Here is a 14,571-nt window from a genome sequence, read left to right as displayed (position 1 = left end):
CCGCCAAATAGTTTTGGATCCTGATTCTTTCTTAATTTCCAACGGTTAACATTTATATATGGGCTTAAATCGTCAAAACAGTATATTTAATGATTGTGGTTTATTCAGTCTTTCACTTGTGTCGAGTACAGTTTATTTCTGATTATGATGCAATGAACGTCCATGTATCTTTTTGCGTCTTTCCTTTTTCTCTATTCCCCGAAGTAGAGTAAGTGGTGAAAGGCAAAATGATTTCCCAGTTTTGGACCAGTTGACCCTCAATATCGGCTTGTGTGCATGTTTCATTGTGAACTTTAAATACCTGAATTAAGGTGCTCAAAAGGTTAAAAATATCAAAGTTTTAATTTGAATTTGATTCATATAGATGGAGCTTTTTTTAAATATCTTTGAATTTGTGTTACATTTTTTCCCATGAGGCATTTATACCTTTTGAAATAACTTATAATAGTGCTTATCATATTTTTTCAGATTTTCATTTGTCTCAATTTAGATCAGAGTTGTTTTTTTGTTTTTTTTTTTTTCTCCAAATAATCTCTACACTCATTGTGGGGCTCAAACTCACAACCCGGGGATGAAGGGTTGCCTGCTGAACTGACTGAGCCAGCCAGGCACCCCTCCCCTACATAAATTTATGTGTCATTAATCGGGCTTTTCTTTCTGGTTTTTCCTTTTTTTTTTTTCTTTCTTTCTGGTTTTTCCTGTTGCTTCTGTAATAGATCTTTTTTAGATTCCGGCGTCATCTAAATCTCCATAAGCATTTTCTTTCTAATGTTAAAGGCAGCTAGAATTTCCTTTTGTATTTGGTGTAAGAGAGGCCCCATTTTTCCCCAGACAGCCCATTTTCTCATCATGGTTTATTGAATAATTCTTCCTCTTTTCCCATTATTGGAAGTAAATGGTGTGGTGTATCCAGCTGGGCACTAGATCGTCCTGTCCCTCAAGACTCCCTGGACATGTCCCCGGCTCCCCCGCTGCACAGCATCCCTGGGGGTGTGCTCTGCATTTATCCATCCACCCTCCTGCCTGTGGTTAGCAGCTCAGACCTGTCCCCAGAGAATGGGGTTGAGGAGGGTTTGGGCCACCGGAGAATGGCTTACATTCTCACTCCCCTGACACTGGCACAGTCGGTGAACTGTCATCTTGCAAAGTGAATGCTGTTGTGGAGATTGCCACTGGTGCCAGGGTAGACTCTCTGGAGACTTCTCAGAGAAGGCTGAGGATGCGAGGGAAGTGCAGATAATGCTGAGTGCTGTAATGGTTTCTAGAGGTTGGCTGCATTGGGCCCTCAGTGATTGGGAATGCAGACGTGTCATGTATTCATTTAGTTTAGTTTCTTTCCAAACAGTGGCTGTGGTGTACGTTATTAGGTAGCTGATAGTATTTTATTTTTTTTTTAAGAGAGAGCATGAGTGGGGTAGGGAGGCAGAGAGAGAGAGAGGATCTGATTTTTAAAAAAATATATAATTTATTGTTAAATTGGCTTACATACAACACCCAGTGCTCATCCCAACAAGTGCCCTCCTCAATGCCCATCACCCATTTCCCGTCTCCCCCCCCCCCCCATCCACCCTCAGATTGTTCTCTGTACTTAAGAGTCTCTTGTGATTTGCCACCCTCCCTCTCTGTTTGTAACTACTTTTTTCCCCTTCCCTTCCTCCATGGTCTTCTGTTAAGTTTCTCAAGATGCACATATGAGTGAAAACATAAGGATACTGTCTTTGATTTATTTCACTTTGCATAATACCCTCCAGTTTCATCTACACAGTTGCAAATGGCAGGACTTCATTCTTTCTCATTGCCAGGTAGTATTCCATTGTATGTATAAACCACATCTTCTTTATCCACTCATCAGTTGATGGACATTTAGGCTCTTTCCATAGTTTGGCTATTGTTGAAAGCGCTGCTATGAACATTGGGGTGCATGTGCCCCTGTGAATCAGAACTCCTGTATCCTTTGGATAAATTCCTAGTAGTGCTGTTGCTGGGTCGTAGGGTAGTTCTATTTTAAATTTTTGAGGACCCTCCACACTGTTTTCCAGAGAGCTGCACCAGTTTGCATTCCCACCAACAGTGCAAGAGGGTTCCCGTTTCTCCGCATTCTCGCCAACATCTGTTGTTGCCTGAGTTGTTAATGTTAGCCATTCTGACACGTGTGAGGTGTTATCTCAGTGTGGTTTTGATTTGTATTTCCCTGATGAGGAGTGACGTTTAGCATCTTTTCATGTGTCTGTTGGCCATCTGGATGTCTTCTTTGGAGAAGTATCTATTCATGTCTTCTGCCCATTTCTTCACTGGATTACTTGTTTTTCGGGTGTTGAGTTTGGTAAGTACTCTATTGATTTTGGATACTAACCCTTTATCTGATATGTCATTTGCAAATATCTTTTCCCATTCTGTCTGCCTTTTAGTTTTGTTAATTATTTCCTTTGCAGGGCAGAAGCTTTTTATCTTGATGAGGTCCCAATAGTTCATTTTTGCTTTTAATTCCCTTGCCTTTGGAGATGTGTCGAGTAAGAAATTGCTGTGGCTGAGGTCAAAGAGGTGGTTGCCTGCTTTCTTCTCTAGGGTTTTGATGGTTTCCTGTCTCACATTCAGGTCCATTATCCATTTTGAGTTTATTTTTGTGAATGGTATAAGAAAGTGGTCCAGTTTCATTCTTCTGCATGTTTTGCTGACCAATTCTCCCATCACCGACTGTCTTTTTTCCATTGGATACTCTTTCCTGCTTTGTCAAAGATTAGTTGGCCATACATTTGTGGGTCCAATTCTGGGTTCTCTATTCTATTCCATTGGTCTATGTGTCTGTTTTTGAGCCAATACCATGCTGTCTTGATGATTACAGCTTTGTAGTAGAGGCTAAAGTGTGGGATTGCGATGCCTCCTGCTTTGGTTTTCTTCTTCAATTATTTTGGCTATTTGTGTCTTTTGTGGTTCCATACAAATTTTAGGATTGTTCTAGCTTTGAGAAGAATGTTGGTGCAATTTTGATTGGGATTACATTGAACGTGTAGATTGCTTTGGGTATTATTGACATTGTAACGATATTCTTCCCATTCATGAGCATGGAAAGTTTTTCCATTTCTTTGTGTCTACTTCAGTTTCCTTCATAAGCTTTCTATAGTTTTCAGCATACAGATTTTTTACATTATTTGGTTAGGTTTATTCCTAGGTATTTTATAGTTCTTGGTGCAATTGTAAATGAGATCAGTTTCTTTATTTCTCTTTTGCTTCATTACTGCTGTATAGAAATGCAACTGATTTATGTACATTGATTTTTGTACCCTGTGACTTTGCTGAATTTATGTATCAGTTCTAGGAGTCTTGGTGGAGTCTATGGGTTTTTCCATGTAGAGTATCCTGTCTGCGAAAAGTGAAAGTTTGACTTCTTTGCCAGTTTTGATGCCTTTTATTTCATTTTGTTGTCTCATTGCTGATGCTAGGCAGGACTTCCAACACTACATTAAACAACAGTGGTGAGAGCGGACATCCCTGGCATGGTGTCCCTGATCTCACGGGGAAAGCTCTCACTTTTTCCTCATTGAGGATGATATTAGCTGTGGGCTTTTCATAAATTGCTTTTATGATGTTTAAGTATGTTCCTTCTATCCCGACTTTCTTGAGGGTTTTTATTAAGAAAGGATGTTGTATTTTGTCAAATGCTTTTTCTGCATCGATTGACAGGATCATATGGTTCTTTTTTTTTTTTTTTTTTTTTAACTTTTACTTATTTTTGAGACAGAGAGACAGAGCATGAACCGGGGAGGGTCAGAGAGAGGCAGACACAGAATCTGAAACAGGCTCCAGGCTCTGAGCTGTCAGCATAGAGCCTGACGTGGGGCTTGAACTCTTGGACTGCGAGATCATGACCTGAGCTGAAGTCGGCTGCTTAACCAACTGAGCCACCCAGGCAGCCCTCTTTTCTTTTATTAATATGATGTATCACATTGATTGATTTGTGAATGTTGAACCAGCCCTGCAGCCCAGGAATGAATCCCACTTGATCATGGTGAATAATTCTTTTTCTATGCTGTTGAACTCGATTTGTTAGTATCTTATTGAGAATTTTTGCATCCATATTCATCAGGAATATTGGTCTGTAGTTCTCTTTTTTTGTTGGGTCTCTGTCTGGTTTAGGAATCAAAGTAATGCTGGCTTCATAGAATGAGTCTGGAAGTTTTCCTTCCCTTTCTATTTTTTTGGAATAGCTTGAGAAGGATAGGTATTATCTCTGCTTTAAATGTCTGGTAGAATTCACCAGGGAAGCCATCTGGTCCAGGACTCTTTATTTGTTGGGAGATTTTTGATAACTGATTGAATTTCTTCACTGGTTGTGGTCTGTTCAAATTTTCTATTTCTTTCTGTTTGAGATTTGGTAGTGTGTGGGTGTCTAGGAATTTATCCATTTCTTCCAGGTTGTCCAGTTTGTTGGCATCTAATTTTTCATAGTATTCTCTGATAATTGCTTGTATTTCTGAGGGATTGGTTGTGATAAATCCATTTTCATTCGTGATTTTGGGTCCTCAGGAGAGAGAATTTCAAGCATGGAGCCCACCGCATAGCTCAATCCCAAGACCCTGGGATCATGACCTGAGCCAAAATGAAGAGTCATACACTTAACCTTCTGAGCCACCCAGGCACCCCCCAGAGATGTTTCATTTTAAACTAGGGCTTGGCACCATTTTCAAGATGCCCCCCACTTTTTTTTAAAGATTAAAAAAAATGTTTACTTTTGAGAGAGCAGGCACAAGCAGGGGAAGGGGCAGAGAAAGGGGGGTCAGAGGATCCAAAACCGGTTCCCTGCAGAGAGTCTGATGCGGGGGCTTGAACTCAAAAACTATGAGATCATGACTTGAGCTGACGTCAGATGCTTAACCAACTATGCTACCCAGGCACCCCTGAAGGTTTTTTTTTTTTTTTTAAAGTACACTCTACACCTAACATGGGGCTCAAACCCACAACTTGGAGATCATGAGGTGCACGCTCTTCTGACTGAGCCTGTTTGGCATGCTCCCAAAATGCCTCTTAATGTTAATCTTCCGTTGTTTGTTACCAGAAATCCAGATGTTACTGATGGAGGCTGGGTTAGCTTTCCAGGGCCCTTTTTCTGGCCTCAGCCTGTTTGTGTCTTCAGCATTTAGTTTGAGGAGTTTTGGCAAATTTGTACAATAACTACAGCCTGAAGCAAAACACCCTTGTTGAAATTTACTAAGCCCCTGCAGTGAAATAAACAGTGTAACAAAATTTACTAAGTTTATCTCCTATAGCTTAAACTTAATTTTTTTGGGTCTTTATCTCTATAGTTTCTGCATCTGCTCAACATAAAAGGGGTTAACTAGTGTTCATTCAGCTAATTTGCCTTTCTGAGTCCTCCAGGGGATCCCCTCCCTCCTTGCACATCTCCCAGGCTGCACCTGCTCTGTGGGGTGTGGAACCCAGGGTCCTTGTGTGCAACATGAGCCTTTATCCTAAATCTTAACCTGTAACTTTTCAGTGGAGCCAGGACACCCTGTCTGATACCACCAGAATGTCTCTGGGCAGGGGGGTGGGGGGGGGGGGGGGGGGGGGTGGGGGTGTTCTTTGTGTGAGCTCAGAGCCTGTGCAAGTATTTTCAATGTTTCTATGCTGATGAATTGTGCAGAAGTGGTTGGCAGTGATGCAGTGGGAAGGTCTAGGCTTTGGAATGGACCCAGCTCTTATCTCTGGCCCTGCAAGTTCTTTGTGGCTGCATGTAAATGAATATCTGAGCCTTAAAATTGGGAGACGGGGATGATCGTTAATGCAGGTCACCTAGAAGTCACCTAGTCCAGAGTTAAAGCCTCAGGTTGTTATGGCCAGGGGGCTCCTAAAGACTGGAATATAAGTTTTAGATCCATTTAAAGATTGATCCAATTATTTTTATTTTAAAAATATTTTTAATCTCTACATGCATTGTGGGGCTTGAATTTGTAATCTCAAGATCAGGAGTTGCATGCTCTACCAACTGAGCCAGCCAGGTGCCCCAAAGATTGATACACCCAAAGAGATTAATCCTTTTATATATATTTATATATATATATATAATATATATATATAATATATATTAATATATATTATTTATATATATTATGTACATACAGTGACACAACCAAAAGTATAAGTTAGAGAGTAAGATGAATGTTTTTTAGAAGTTAAAACTCACGTTATCTGTTTCAGCAGTATTTTATGAGATGCCCATAAAAATACAGATGAGGAACCTTCCCTTTCTCTAGGTATTCTAGTTCTGATTGGTGTGGGTGGGATTTGGGGATCTACATTTTAAGTTCCTGCTGGGCACTTAGGGGGGTGGAGGATGCTTAGTCCTCCTGAGATGGGTCCATTTAGATAACAATACAGATCGTAACTAACACCTATTGGATGCTTCCTGTGGGCTCAGAATTTTTTGCTCACTCGTTTACATTTAATGTCCCTGTTAATCCTCAATTGTATAAGACCGTGAATATGTCATACTGGAGGAAATCCAGGCCCAGAGGGGTTATGTAACTTGTCTGGGACCTGTAGCGAGGAGGAGGGAGGAGGGGGAAGTCACTGCCCCAACTGGTACCCTGCCCACAGTCCTCAGCACACACAGTGGCCACCTGTTCTCAGGTTCCTGTTTTTGTCTGCCTGCCTTTAGCTCCGACAGGTTAACACTGGTTGACCAAAGAAATAAATGAGTATGCTGACTATCCAGCAGATATTTAAAAGTCATGTTAGTGAGTGAATTTGCTCTTCACAGATGTTCGTCTGTGAAACACATTTTCCTACCCTGTCTCCATCATGCCGTCTCCTGAATTGCCATGTGTTTTCTTGTCCATCCAGTTATTAAGACATGAATCTGTCCATTTTTTTTTTAAAATTTTTAAATGTTTATTTTTGAGAGAGAGAGAGAGAGACAGTGTGTGAGTAGGGGAGGGGCAGAGAGAGAGAGACAGAGAGAGAGAGAAGAAGACACAGAATCTGAAGCAGGCTCCAGGATCTGAACTGTCAGCACAGAGCCCGAAGCAGGGCTCGAACTCATGAGCAGCGAGATCATCACCTGAGCCGAAGTTGGACGCTTAGTCGACTGAGCTGACTGAGCCACCCAGGGGCCCAGAACCTGTCTGTTCTCAAGGACTTTGTCTTCTGACATCAAATCCCATTGATTCAACTTTAGACATGCCCTTTGAGTCCTTCATTCAGCAAGTGTTTCCTGAATGTGAGTGTGTGAGCCCAAGGGAAGGTGGACACCTCTGAGCCTGTATCCCTCTCCTGTTCCAGCCTCAGCTCATGCTCTTGGCTTTTCTTCCTCCCAGCGGATCTTCCTACTTCCAGTCTTTACCCTAAAACAAATCCCTGCCATCCTCCTGCTTAAAAACCTCTGCTACTCCTTACTGCTTTCAAGAACAGTTCTTAAGAGTGGCATTTAGAATTCTTCAGAACCTGCTTTTTGAGTCTCCTCTTCAACAGTTTCTCACTATGAGAGTTTTCTGATGAGGTGAGGCAGATTTTGTAACTATTCTGCCTGTGCAGGTCCCCCAGAGCCAGGATTGGGGTCCTGACTGAAGAGAGGCAGCTGGCTCTCAGTGAACCCCTGGGTTCACAACCAGGGTTGTGGGAGCGGATGGGGGAGAGCAAGGCTGAAGCCTGTGTGGCTTTCCCAGCACCATTGCCCCAGGCACATTTATACAGCACTGAGCCCTGATCCTGGTTACAGTGGAACAGCGCGCCCCATCTGAAGCTAAAAGTGCCTGGGGATAAATCTGACTCTACGACTCCCCTGACCATGGGCAAATGAAGTGGGAATAATCGTCCGCATCCCATAGGGTTGTTGAGAATATGAAATGAACCAGACACTGGTAAACAGAATGGTGTCTGGCAGATAGTGAGCAGTGAATACATATGAAAAGGTAGCTATGTTACCTTAGTGTTTGTAACCTAACATTTTTGTTTGTGTATTGCCGTACTTTATTTCCTAGATAGCGAATCAATGTAAATTTCAGAATCTCATTCCTTACCCAAGGAACATAATCTGGGGCTTGGGGGGAGAGCTGTTGGCATCCTGAAATCAGAATTTTTTAACAGGATTCTGGGTGACTCAGATGCTTAAGGTTTGGGAACCACTTTTCTGAACTCTTTCTCAGCCCTTAAAATCCATCTCTGTTTGAGAGCACAGTGGGAGGCCAGGGGTACTGATTCAGCCCCTTTGTGGTTTAGGTAATTCGTTCAGCCAACATTTGAGTGCCTTTTTCATTGCGGCATTCAAATCCATAAAAATAACATTCCTGTTCTCAAAGCGCTCACACAGTCTTGTCTGTTTAATTCTGTAAATAGTGCTAGTTGCTGAACAAAACAAGCCCCAAATCTTAGTAATTTAGTTAAAAAACAAAACAAGCCACACTTAATCTCATGTTTATAGTCTGGGGTTGGTGGCAGTGGGGAACCACGCTGTACATTTGTTCAGTCGCTGGACTTTTCATGTCTTGTGGCTTGGTCCTTGGGTGCTCTCCATTGAGTCCTCTTTATTCAGCTGGAAAGAAGTTGTATGTGGCTGGTTTCTGTGTTCGTGGCGTGGAAGTGACCTACGTCATTTACACTCACATTTGGTGGGCCAGGTGTCAGTCACCTGGTCACCTCTGACCATAAGGTGGACTGGGAAGTGTGATCCATGTGTCTAATCACAACACGTCAGGTGTGCGCTGTTGTAGGGCAGAGTTGTGCTCCCATGGTAGCGGTTGCATGAGGAAGGTGGGCGTGTGTGGGACACAGATTTGTGGAAAAGGGGTAGTGTGTCCTGAGAACATCGAGAAGTGTTGTGGATGCCCCTCAGTCATCTTGCCCCTCCCTGCCACCTCGTAGTGTTTGATACAGTCGTTCAAGACCACGTTCCTCCCCTTTTACATCTTAGCCAACCAACTTTCATACTTACCTCTTCTCCCCAGTCTTGTACTGCATGGACTTAGCTTCTCATTCCATTTCCTGGTTCCATGGCCACTTCTCTGCTGGCCTCTTCATGGGGCTAGTTTCTGTCTGCTCTTTTTCCCCAAGCTAGCTCCTGTCTGCCCTACTTCCAATGTCAGGGAATTATACGGTTGGACAGTAGAGTTCTTCACTCATACTCAGTACAGGAATCCCTTCCAGACATTGTGCAGTGGGCAGTGTCTCTTATGCCTTCATACCGAAATACCAGAAATGTTGTATTAAGCCAGTTTTCTTTTGGGCAGTTTCTAACCATCTGTATCGCGTGTGCGTGTGCGTGTGCGTGTGTGTGTGTGTGTGTGTGAGAGAGAGAGAGAGAGAGAGAGAGAGAGAGAGAGAGAACACAGCACATTGACTCCCCCCCTCACATGATGGCCTTGTGGTATTCAAAGACCACTGTCGTGGACCCATTAAATATTTCAGAGAATTGTCTCTAGTTCCTAGGATGCCTTTAAATGGCAGGGTTTTCAGACCCTCTTCCATCTGGTCGAACTGAATGTGCCTTGGTTTATCAATGTCTTTATATTAATGTGGCTTCTAGAACTAGACCTACTATTCTAGGTTTGCCCTGGCCAGAGGTAGTATTTTAACACTTTGACAATTTTAACAAATATTTTTGAGTGCTTACTACACTCTAGGTAATGTTCTAGACTAGGGGTTGGCAAACTGTGACCTGTAGGTCACATCCAGCCTACTGTCTGTTTTTGTAAATAAAGTTTTATTGGAATGAGGCTATGCTCATTCATTTGTATATTGTCTGTGGACTACAACAGTGGAGTCAGGTAGTTGCAACAGAGACTGTATGACCTGCAAAGCCTAAAATATCTATTTCTTTATTCCTATTCTATTTCTATCTGTTTCTAGCCATAATTATGATCTAGTTCTTTATAGAAAATGTTTGCCTGTCCCTGGTCCAAATTTTCAGGATATAACAGTGAACAAGATAGGTAACAGTCCCTGCCTTCACTTGACTTAAATTCTAGTGAGAACAAATAATAAACAAGATAAATAGGTGAAACATAGTAGGTTATAGGTGCTAAGAAGAAAAAAATGAGGCAGGGAAAGGGGTCAGGAGTATGTGTATGGGAAAGAGAGGTGGCAGTTTTAGCCAGGGTGGCAAGGGACACCTTCACAGAGAAGTCCTGCACATTCTGGGGGAGTAGCCAGTGCAAGAGAGGAGGTCTGGAGGGCTCTGTTGGCCATTGGAGGTCTTTGGCTTTCCTTGGAGTGAAGTGGGGACCGCTGGAGAGTTTTGAGAAGAGACACGACATGGTCTGCTCAGGATTTAGTAAGATTATTCTGGCTGCTGTATTGAGAATAGACTGAAGAGCGCCATGGGCAGAAGCAGGGAGACCGGCAGGAGATTCCATGGTGGTTCAGGCAAGAGGTGAAAGTGGCTTTGACCAGCAGGATGGTGGGAGTGGCGGTGGTGTGGAGTTGGATTCAGGGAAGAGCTTATTTGAAGGTAGAGTTGGGCATTTTGGATATTAGGCTGTGGAACTTGAGAGGAAGAGACAGGCAGCATTGCCTCTGGGTTCAGCCTGAGCACCTGGAAGGATGGAGTCGTCATGAAATTGAGCTGCTGAAGGCTGCAGGAGGACCGGTTGGAGAAGAGCAGGAGTTTGGTTTTGATCATGTTAAGTTTGAGATGCCTGCTGCACACTTAAGTAGAGAGGTTGAGTAGGCAATTGGTCATGAGTCGGGGCTCAAAGGAAGAAGTCTGGGCTGGAGGTGAAATTTCAGTATTGTGAGCAGTGTGTGCAGTTGGGATATATTGGACACACGGTCAACTGACGTCAGAGTCCCTGGGACTTATCCACACGCAAACCTCTGTTGTATCGCTGTTTAAGTTCATTTTGTTGACGTCAGAGTTCAGCATCTCATTGTTGTCAGTTGGAAGTTCTTTGAAAACTTTTGTAGTCTGAATGCCAGAAAGGGCAAGTGTTGGAACAGTCCTGTGGGTTGTGGCTCATCCACTGATGAACACTGGGGAGTAGATTAAGTTGGCCACAGTTGTTGGGGGAGGTCATGTTATCTGTCTTATGGGAGTCCAGAGGTATTGTATCTACTGGGTAGTCATTCTGAAATCCTACAAAAAAGGAATTGAGGTTAGGTTGGCATGATTTCCCATTTTGTTAAAAAAAAATTATTTTAATAAAAAAGTTTTTAGAAAGCATGTGAGCAAGGAGAGGGACAGAGACAATCTTAAACAGGCTCCATACTCAGCACGGAGCCCGATGAGGGGCTCAATCCCACAACCCTGGGATGATGACCTGAGCCAAAATCAGAGTCGGATGCTCAACCCACTGAGCTACCCAGGTGTCCCATGCATGATTTCCTCTTAATGCAAGCTGGCTCTTGTGAAGTCTTGCTTAAATGTACTTGCAGATGCCTCCTTCAAAAGATTGTGGATGTGTATCATTTCTATTAAGCTTGGTAGTTCTCTTGTGTGGTAAGTTCTTACTAGTTAATACATAGCAGTATCTCAACCCTCACAAAAAATGAATTGCCTGGGCCCTCCGTAGGTAAACTTGAATTATCTCTGGGGGTGGAACCCAGGCATCAGTATTTCAAAAATATTCCTTGTGAGTTTCTGATGGACACTGAAGACCAAGAACCACTGACTGATTAACAGTTTCCCAAAGATCAGTCACCTTTCTGTGCATATTTCCATTTTTCTGGTCAAGGGTCCTGAACTGCTCTCATCCTCAAAGCATGAGATCCTTTGCTGCAGGTTCCTCTCAGAGCACGAGAACTGGTACCATAGGGTGTATTTTCAACCCCATGTGGACTCAGCAAGTGATTGGAGAGGAAGGGGGCTTGGTATATGGAAGTCTTAGAGATACTCCGTTCTTAGATCTTTATCTAACTCCTTGTTGAAGCTGGCCGTGTCCTCCTTTTGCCCAGACAGGACATCCGGGAGCTTGGAATTGAGTCAGGTCTGACTGTTTCCAGAGCACGAGCTTCCGCCTCCATGTTGCTGTGTTTATTTTTTCCTCCTGGTCAGACAAGGATGCCTGGATTGATTGAGTTTAGGAGGGTAATTGAGTGGCTATCCCACATTTGTCAATTAAAAGCTTGTGAATATAAAACTGCCCACTTAGGCGCCTGGGTGGCTCAGTTGAGCGTCCAACTTCAGGTCAGGTCATGATCTGACGGCTCCTGAGTTCCAGCCCTGTGTTGGGCTCTGTGCTGAGAGCTTAGAGCCTGGAGCCTGCTTCAGATTCTGTGTCTCCTCTCTCTCTCTCTCTCTCTCTCTCTCTCTGCCTCTCCACCACTTGCTCTTTTTAAAAAAAAAATTTTTTTAAAACTACCCACCTAATGAATTTTATTTGCAGATGTTTATTGGTACATTCTATTGGTCAGAAGGTGACTGAGATTGTATGATAAGCCCAATTGACCACCTCTTTTAAAGTCTTCTATTGAAGCCATTCTTCACAAAGTGGCCCATGTGCGTTTCTGTCTGTCCTTAATGTAAGAATTTGTAGAAGGGAGATTTATTGATGGCCTAAAATTTTAGGCTGGGCCTTCTTCTCAGTGTCACAGAACCAAATGCGGTATTTATGAGAACTCTGAATGTTCATTATATGCTATTTGTTCACCTGTAAAACAGATAAATGTATTTTTATTTTTAATTAGTTAATTTTAAAGTTTATTTTGAGAGAGAGGGAAAGAGACAGCAGGAGTAGGGGGAGGCAGTTGTGGGGGGGGGGGGGCAGAGAGAGGGAGAGAGGGAATGAATGAATCTGAAGCAGGGTTCTGTACTATCAGCGCAAAGCCCAATGCTGAGCTTGAGCTTCCAAAACGTGAGATCATGACCTGAGCTGAAACCAAGAGTCAGATGCTTAACAGACTGAGCTGAGCCACCCAGGTCCCCCCCCCCCCCCCCCGCCCCGACTCCCATTTTAAGTGAATTTTCCGTTATTCGGTTTCCCAGGAGAGAGCATCAGACTAGAGCCGGAGGACCTGGGTGCTAGTCCGTGATTGTGTACTTATTAGTTGTGTGACCTTTGGCAAGACGCATAATCATTTCAGGCTTCAGTATTCTCTTCTACAAATTGGGAAAATTAAACTTAATCTCGGTATGTTCTCGAAGTTATGTTTTAAGTATAATAAACGAATAGAATTCTCTACACTTATTTTTCATCCCCACTTGTAGTCTGGCAGGGCAAGTCAGCAGGGAGGTGTTGTGGAAGTGGTATCGTGTGTAATGTCCATCTCCAATGCATGGAGAAGTGACCTGTTCGCAACTGCTCCACAGAGATTAAGATCTATTAAAAAAAACAGCCACAAAGGAGAATATAATTTATACCCAGAACTGGGCAACTAGCTGTGGAAGCACTTTGAAAATTATAAGGTGAGGGGCACCTGGGCGGCTCAGTCTGTTCAGTGTCTGACTTTGGCTCAGGTCGTGATCTCACTGTTCTTGAGTTCGAGCCCCACATCAGACTCTGTGCTGACAGTTCAGAGCCTGGAGACTGCTTTGGATTCTGTGTCTCCCTCTCTCTGCCCCTCTCCTGCTCATGCGTTCTCTCTCTCTCTCAAAAAAATAAAAACATTATAAAAGAAGAAAGAAAATTATAAGGTGGTGGTAACTACATCCACCAGAAGTCTTCTAGAAAGCAGTTTCACAGCAGAGCAAAGTGGTTGAAACTGCTCAGGTCCTAGCTTCTGGCACCTGCCTTTCCGTTAATGGTGCCAACACTCTGATCTCCAACCCTGCAGAGCTGTGAGAGACTACATTTTTGTTGTTTAAGTCACCCTGGCGGTGGTATTTTGTTAGGGAGCCCAAGCCGACCGAGGCACCCCACATGCCCCACGGAGATCTTGGTTGGAGTTAGTGCCCCTGGTTGTCATTGATCAGAGCTGTTTTGTTTTGTGGTCATTTGTGCGTTATTACACTGCGTCACTAAGGATTCTGACCCCGCAGCCTTAACCTTCTACTTGACCTGCTTATCATAGACCTGCTGACTCCCAAATTTTGATTCGAATTCAGGTAAAAATCCCCGAAACTTTTCAGACTTGGTGGCCATCCCCTTCAGCCCTTCAGAGTACCTTACTCAGGAGGAGAAGGAGTTCTGTCCCTGGACAGGCAGGCGGGTGGGTGTTCCAAGGACCATTCCTGCTTTTGATGTTAGATCACTCACTACTGTTGCTGTTAGTGTCCCAGAACCAGGTTTGTGCATCCAGTGAAGGGCCGTCTAGTGTAAGTTAGGTTCTTTAAGGCGGTGAGATAACTCAGACTCGTGCTCTGAGCTTTCTCTCTTACGTCTACATGCAAATTTAACCAAATGGTTTTGCTTCTGGGAAAGCCCCATGCAAGTCCTTCGTGTATCCAGTATTAATATTGGGTAACAGATGGCCCGGTTCGCGGGCAAACCTGGAAGCCTCTTGCCTCTCCCCCTTTTGAATATGATGCATTTTACGGTTTTCCTTGAAACCAGTATCTTGAAGAGAAAATTAGTCCCTCTGAGTAAGCCAAATTAGGATCCTCTCCCTCCTTTCTCCTCTCTCTGTCTTTCTGTCTGTCTGTCTCTCCCCCCCTCCCCCTCCCCCTCCCCCTCCCCAGCAAACTGTATAGACTGATTCATATGGTAT

General features: G+C 43.5%; 1 protein-coding gene and 1 long non-coding RNA gene across 2 annotated transcripts in view; one reads left to right on the top strand and one right to left on the bottom strand.

Annotated features, from left to right (window-relative positions):
* ABCC4 (ATP binding cassette subfamily C member 4) overlaps nucleotides 1–14,571 on the top strand; it is a 260,291-nt gene that overhangs the window by 4,159 nt on the left and 241,561 nt on the right. The gene's annotated exons all lie outside the window — the stretch shown is intronic.
* Nucleotides 10,258–14,571, bottom strand: part of LOC125933912 (uncharacterized) — a 7,704-nt gene continuing 3,390 nt past the window's right edge. Inside the window, exon 2 of the long non-coding RNA XR_007461156.1 lies at nucleotides 10,258–11,062. This is a non-coding gene — a long non-coding RNA (uncharacterized LOC125933912). The remainder of the gene's footprint in view (nucleotides 11,063–14,571) is intronic.

The sequence above is a fragment of the Panthera uncia genome (assembly GCF_023721935.1).
Source record: "Panthera uncia isolate 11264 chromosome A1 unlocalized genomic scaffold, Puncia_PCG_1.0 HiC_scaffold_16, whole genome shotgun sequence".
Taxonomy (NCBI): Eukaryota; Metazoa; Chordata; class Mammalia; order Carnivora; family Felidae; genus Panthera; species Panthera uncia.
The sequence above is the reverse complement of the archived record's forward strand: the minus strand, read 5'-3'. Positions and strand labels throughout refer to the sequence as shown.